The sequence below is a fragment of the Anser cygnoides genome, chromosome 12 (assembly GCF_040182565.1).
Source record: "Anser cygnoides isolate HZ-2024a breed goose chromosome 12, Taihu_goose_T2T_genome, whole genome shotgun sequence".
In the NCBI taxonomy this organism is placed as follows: domain Eukaryota; kingdom Metazoa; phylum Chordata; class Aves; order Anseriformes; family Anatidae; genus Anser; species Anser cygnoides.
The window spans coordinates 4,850,433-4,857,045 of record NC_089884.1 but is presented as its reverse complement, the minus strand read 5'-3'; the positions used below and the strand labels follow the sequence as shown (position 1 = coordinate 4,857,045).

The window sequence follows — 6,613 nt, the reverse complement described above, 5'->3', positions numbered from 1 at the left end:
TCCACCCTCCGCGATCGGGGCCGGGCCCCGGGCCGAGGAGCGGCGCGGCCTGCGGGAGCCGTCAGGGGGGCACGGCCGGTGCAAAATCTGCAATTAAAAACCAGCAGCTTTGCTGTATAGAGCTGGGTGTATGGGGTGAGGGGGAGTGCCTTCGTGAGCAGGGTATAAAGCGATATGAAATGGCAAATTAGTAGGGGAAGCTTAGATTTCTTATCAGTGTTTGTGCGCTCTGGAAGCTTATGGGTTTATCCATGCTTTTCTGATGTTTATAACAGAAAAGGAAAGAGATTATAAAATCTTTTACATATTGGCATTTGGAGACTGCTCGATTTGTTCAGCTTTCAATTTTTTAAAATAAGCATTGACTTTTACTTGTAAAAAAGCCACAGGTTAGTCAAACGTGGTTAAAACTGTAAAGCAAGTAAGTTCAAAGATACTACAAGAAGTTTCAAGGCTCTGTGGGTCCTGGATCATGATTTTTGAATTCAAGCTTGGCAGTGCTATCTTTGGGCTGCCAGGCTGGGCCCTGATATCTTAAACAGAAATCCTGATAGGAAATTGCCAGTTGATTCCCAGTCATAAGCAGGAACCACAATTTTTGTATATATCCTCATAAATCAGATTTCTGATGCCTGTTTTGACATTTGGCACATAAAGCAGGTAGTAAAGTAGTAAGAGTGAGAGTTCAGCGTTCAAAACTAATGAACTGGTGTGCTCAAAGTGCAAGATGCAGGTCAAAGTGAGCTTGAAGAATTTTTAAAGATTTTAAAGATTTATGATCTAATAGCGCCCACAAAAACAATGAAGAGCAAAGCTTGATTGCAGTGGAGAGGAGGAGGAATTATACAAATCTAGGCATATTTATTACACAGTTAAGCCCAATGGGTTAAAATGCCCACAAATAAAGCACATTCAGAGCCACAGCCACTTCAAGGGTGAGCCATAACACTGAATTTAATTTTCATATAGGCAAAACACCTTCATTTTGAGGCTCTGTAAATGAGTTGGGAGGTGCTCTGAAACTCCAGGCCCCAAAGAGAAAGTCTGTGTGAGTTTGGGAGCTTTCCGGCTTCATTCAGCCTCACCGTGTTTAGATCCTTCTCTATTCACTGCATCACTAACAGTTACCAGCACTTCCCGTCAAAAGAAAGCTGGAAGAAGTTAGCAGTTTTCCAAATACAAATGTGCGTCAAAGAATGACTATACTTGTATCTTAGTAAACAAACCAATAAGGGAACACTGTTGGTTAATCCAACAGCACTGTACCTCCATTAGCTCCCCACTTTTGGCCTTATTTTCTTTTTGCAATTCATTCTAATAAAGTATTTGCTTTTTGTTGATCATTGTACATTGGAGCCCTGTGTTTAATTGCATAGCTTTCAATGTCACTCAGGTTTTTTATTATTATTATTATTATTATTATTATTATTATTATTATTATTTTCTTTTCTGAGTAGTTTCAGTTCATTTATAGTCTGGAAACATACTTCAAATGACTCCTAAATACATTACTGTGTACCCACCAGTACATCTCCAGCCACCGAGCAGTGGCTGTGCCTGGTTTGCTTGGTGCCCTTTGCGACAGCTGTTCCCAACTCCTTGCGTATCGCCCTGTACTGCTGGCATAACAACACGTACTGTCAATCCCTTCAGTCCCCTTCTTCAGCAGCCTCTGCTTACAATATTTTGTGGATGCAGCCATGGCACACACCAGTTGCATGATGCATTTGATGTGATACTACCAACTCTTTAATCTTTGTAATATAATCTTAAATGGCTTGCAGGAATGTGGTATCTAGCGGGGGGGGGGGGGGGGGAAGTGGGGAGGAAACAACGCAAGGGGTTTTGAAGTCATCTAACCGTAAGGATGTGTGTCCCTTGGTGAGCAAGAGCTTGGGATCAACAGTCTCAGCCCTGTGGTACCCCATGAATGGTTGGGGTCTAGGTGCTGCACCACGGACTCGCACAAAGATGCTGCTGTTGGTTGTCTTGTGTGTCAGAACATCAGCTGACAGCCCGCCTCGATGCGTTCAGGCAGACAGGGAGAAGTGTTTTGCCGTAAACACAGGACGGGCTGTGTGATGTTTATTTAGAAAAGTGGAGACTGTAAAAAGGCTGCCACAGAATTTGATCTATTTCGGCAGTAAAAAAGCCTAAAGGAAATTTTTGGATTACATCTGCCATCGCTAGAATTGGATGGGGAGGTTATAGATAACAATCAGCTGTCTCGTGGACCAGATTATACTGTCTGGTAAATCTGAAGACACTCCATTGATTATAGGAGAAATGTTTATGATTTACTGGTGGTGGTGGAGGCAGGGCAGAGTAGAATCCAGCCCTGTAAAGATGCCTGCTTGTTAGACAGAGTGAGGGTGAGGAGACAAGGTAGAAGGGATGCTCTGTTTAGAAAAGATACAAGGGTCATTGTAAATGACAATTAGACAGCTCTCCCCCAGCTCTGACATGGCAGCTCTGTTTTCAACCTGAAAATCCTTTTTTTTTTTTTTTTCAAAAAGAAAATGCTCAGGGAAATAACTCAGGGGAAAGGAGCTCCATCTCATCAAAGATTATGCATTAAGCAGACAGATAAAAGATCTTTATTCCTAGGAAACGCAGTCCCTTCTCTCTCCAGTAATTACAGAAGTCAAATCAAAGTTGCTGTTAACGTTATTTAAGAAGTAATCTCTCTTGCAACAACACAAGTGACAGTTGTGAACTAATTTCATGCCAACGGGATCTCATCTGAGGGAACTCATGGGTCACACTTTCTGTAACCTTTTATTTATTCATATTTTTGCAGTCTTGTAATTTTAACACGAAATTGGTATCTCAGACCTTAGACCAACCCATCAGTTGACTCGATTTTTTATGAGCTGTCTTTGAATCGTGAAGCACCTTTTTACATGTCTCAAAATACTCAAAGCCCTTTTTTTTCACCCTGCAAATATCAAAATTCTTATAGTATGACAGGTGAGTCATTAATTTGTGTCAAACTCCTCCACTGTGTTTTAAGCGAGGATATTATGTGTTTTTCTCTATGAATGAGGAAAAGAAAAAGAGAAGGAGAGCTGCCGCAGGTGTGTTTGCAAACCTGAAAGAGAAGTGTGAAATGCTGGCTATGACAGAGTGGAATCAGACACGCAGCTCCGTGCCCTGTGCTCTGCACAGAAGCAGTGTGAAATTCCCCAAGCAGCAGACACACGGTTTTGGGATTTGGTTTTTCTCTCTCTCGCTCCCACCAAGCCGTGAGCCGCTAATGCATGCAGCACATCGACAAGTCCAAAGGTCCTGGGTGGCCGGGGATTTGTTCCAATATTTATTACCTTTGATGCATGCATGCATAACCTGCCGGCCCATCCGCTTTGTACCTAACCCACAGAGGACACACAGGTTTGTTACGGCTCTCAGCCTCAGTGTGCGGCACGGCAGCTCCGGCTGCCCTGACTCATCCTCGTAGTGTTTGAAGTCCCCTTTTCTGGCGTTGGCACCGGGTTAGGTGGCAGCTGACACACACCGAGTGTTCCTCGGCTAACCCCAAGGTTTCTCGTGGCTAGGCAAAGAATGAAGCAGAAGCTCAGCTCGTGTAATTTAGGTAGCACAGATGCTTAAGCACGATTCACGTTGCTGATGCTTTCCTTTTAATAGCCTTACACGGCTTACAATTTATGCAGTGCGAAAAGGTGTGACTTAAAAAAAAAAAAGTGCTTGTAGCAAAACAGAGTTACAAAATCTCCAGAACAACCAAGCTGTGTTTTTATCCAAAAAAAAAGTGCCTGTTGTCAGTTTGGGAGAAGACAATTAATTCTAAGTGCTTTTGGCTGTCTCAGTGGCAGGGTGACCTTTATGTGAATAAATACAATAATTCCATTTGATTACAGAAAGAAGCAGCTTGATAATGGTAGCTCCCCATCTTCTACCATCACCTAAAGTGCAGGGGGGAGCAGACACCAGCCTGTCATTCTGCTGGCATGCAGATAAGCCTAAAAATTTGATCTTGTGTTACAATAATTTAACATCTCCCATTGCTAGGAGTCAGAGCAGAGAGAGTGACTGACTGGAGAACAGTGCAGAGAATGCTCCTCTTTGCTTTCCTTTAAAAATCGAGATGCATTTAACTCTTTGTTTTTGATGGAATCACAATTAAAAGAGAAAAGGAAAATATCAACCTTCCATTTGTTAACTATAAAAATGCAATCTGGCAGTGCTGCTGGTGGTTTGCTATTTCCCAGGTCAATAAATGGCTCCCCTGACTTTAATAAACATTGATGCTGCAGGCTTGTTCTACAGTGATTGAACCTTTTTATAGTTTCAACCACTCACATCGCATGAAAGCCTGAAGATTTTTTTTGATTTTTTTTTCTTCCTTTTTCAGGAGGGTTGGTTCTGATTGATTAAATTGTCATTTTCTGAGTTAGTTGCTGAATTATAACTTGGCATTTTTAACCGTGTGATTTGTTTAAAGAGACAGCTTTTTGATATAGCAAACCAGCTGAGAATTTTTAAGCAGTAAAAGGAAATTTTACTCACTTTGTTCTCAGCCTTTCATCACTGCCTGCCAAAAAAAAAAAAAGCTCCTGAAAACAATGTAGGGGCTCTGATATGAGGAGAAGGTACTTAGATTCACATACATTTCTTCCTTATTTCATCATAGATCTGATCTGGTGGTGTTCTATTGCTTTTGATTAGTAGTTGGACACCTCCTCGTTGTTAACATGTTTATCCTTCCAAGAAGAGAAGGGGAGGGAAAGGGAAGGGAAGTGTAAATGTGAGTGCTGCTCAAGGTGATATTAAGTGGCAGAACTGTACTCTGGACAAGCTGATTTATTCCTTAATAAGTAAATGGATTTCTTTGCACTAAAATGATGGGCTCTGAGCATTCCTAAGTCAAATAAATGCAAGGTTTTCACCTGCATACAGTCTGTGCCTGGTTCAAGGGACATAGACCTTGTAATTCTTTAGATACTGAGCAAATGAATGCATCACATAGACATGATTTTTGATTTAACTAGCTGCCACTTTCCTTCTCGGTGGATAACTGCTTGGTTTCAAGGCCTGTTTTATTTATTTATTTATTTTTCTTTCCTTCTCTCCCCCAATTTAAATCAGTGTTTGAGACAGTAAAGCTGAAATGAATGAGACTCACATAAAAAACATGTGTGTTCAGAATGTGTTTGGAAAGAAAGGCCAACAAAACTGTCTTGTAGCACATAATGGGGTGTCTTTGGCTTTTGATTTACAGTGCCTGCAGGGGAAATGGAATAATCTAATGGGCCGAATATGGGAGATCTTGCGTTTGTTCACTGCAGTGTTACCCTGGTTGGACTTTGAAACAGTGCTTAGCTGTGGAAATCTCACGGTGTCAATATGAAATACTGAAGTCCAATTATACTTCTGCTTGTACACTTTCCCCTCTCTGGCCATTTCAGCTTCTGCTCTGAAATAATAACTTACGACAGCAGAAAGCTGAATTTCAGCAGTGAATTATACCCCTGGCCTCTACATTTAATTGCATGATTCTGCAGGAAACCACAATCCGTCTTGGTCCCTCAAATCCTTTTTGCCTGTGTCCCTGTGTTTCTCTACTGTTCATTCAAAACCTTAAAAGTGCAAAATAGCTGCACGAAAAGAGGGCGAATTGTGAAACGAACATTTAAACTTCTTACCTGCCACCGATTCCTGAAGATTTTTCACTAAAAAGGAATGGGTAGAGCTCAGTATCACTGGGGTATGAAGTGCTGCAGAACGTGGATGCTTTCCTGCAGCGCTGCTCCTGCTGGTTGTCCAAAAGAGGGGTCAGGAGGCCACTTTGCATGTACCTGTCCGGGTACGATTCTGCTGACCAGGTGCTTTACAGGATGGCCATTTTCCCCCACAGTACCAAACTGAAGGTTTGACAGCAAGATACCGATGCACGAACAAATGTTTAATAACAAAAGGAAGAAGCGAGGTGTTCTTCTGCAGCTGTTAGTAACCACAATACGATAACATTTTCAGGAGAGTCACTTGTGTTCATTTCAAAACCATCTTGAGGCCATTTTGCAAGGTAGGGAATAAGCTGGAACATGAAAAAGGGTAAAATATTCATTAAAGCTGTAATGATTTATATCATAACATTATGAGGTAGCACACTTTACCTCCGTACAGTTCCTCAATGAATGTTTTCCTAATTTCCATAAGTAATTGACCTCTCATTAGCAACTCATTAGAAAAATTGAGGTGATGTGACAAACGCAAACCCACTGTGACAGTGAGTCTGCAAGTGAATAAATTATTGAAAACTGATGGATTCAAAGTGAAGGACCACAGGAACTTATTTCTTTGACTGCAGAAGATTTCATTTACATCTGTAAAGTAAATAACGTTCATGTAAATATACATAGCTGCACACTCAACAGTTCTTAAAGCCATGCTTCAGCTCATGGCTGATTTTCAAACACCATGAACCTTCACATCTTCTCTTGCAAGTGCATAGGAAAAGGAATTAGCCAAATAGTTCAGAACATAGGCAAGTCCCTGGTTTGACGAAGATGCCAAAGCTGAAAAAAACGAGTACAAATTCTGAAACACGGGCTAAGCACATGGCTTAGTTCTTCAAGGAACTCAACATCAACTG

General features: G+C 41.4%; 1 long non-coding RNA gene across 1 annotated transcript; it reads right to left on the bottom strand.

The window, feature by feature from the left end:
* Positions 1-3,269: 3,269 nt before the first annotated feature.
* LOC106044836 (uncharacterized) lies at positions 3,270-5,801 on the bottom strand. Its single transcript, XR_001212488.3, has 3 exons — positions 5,664-5,801; positions 4,528-4,552; positions 3,270-3,550 (listed from the first exon to the last, which is right to left on the bottom strand). It is a non-coding gene; the product is annotated as an uncharacterized lncRNA (long non-coding RNA).
* Between the last annotated feature and the right edge of the window lie 812 nt (positions 5,802-6,613).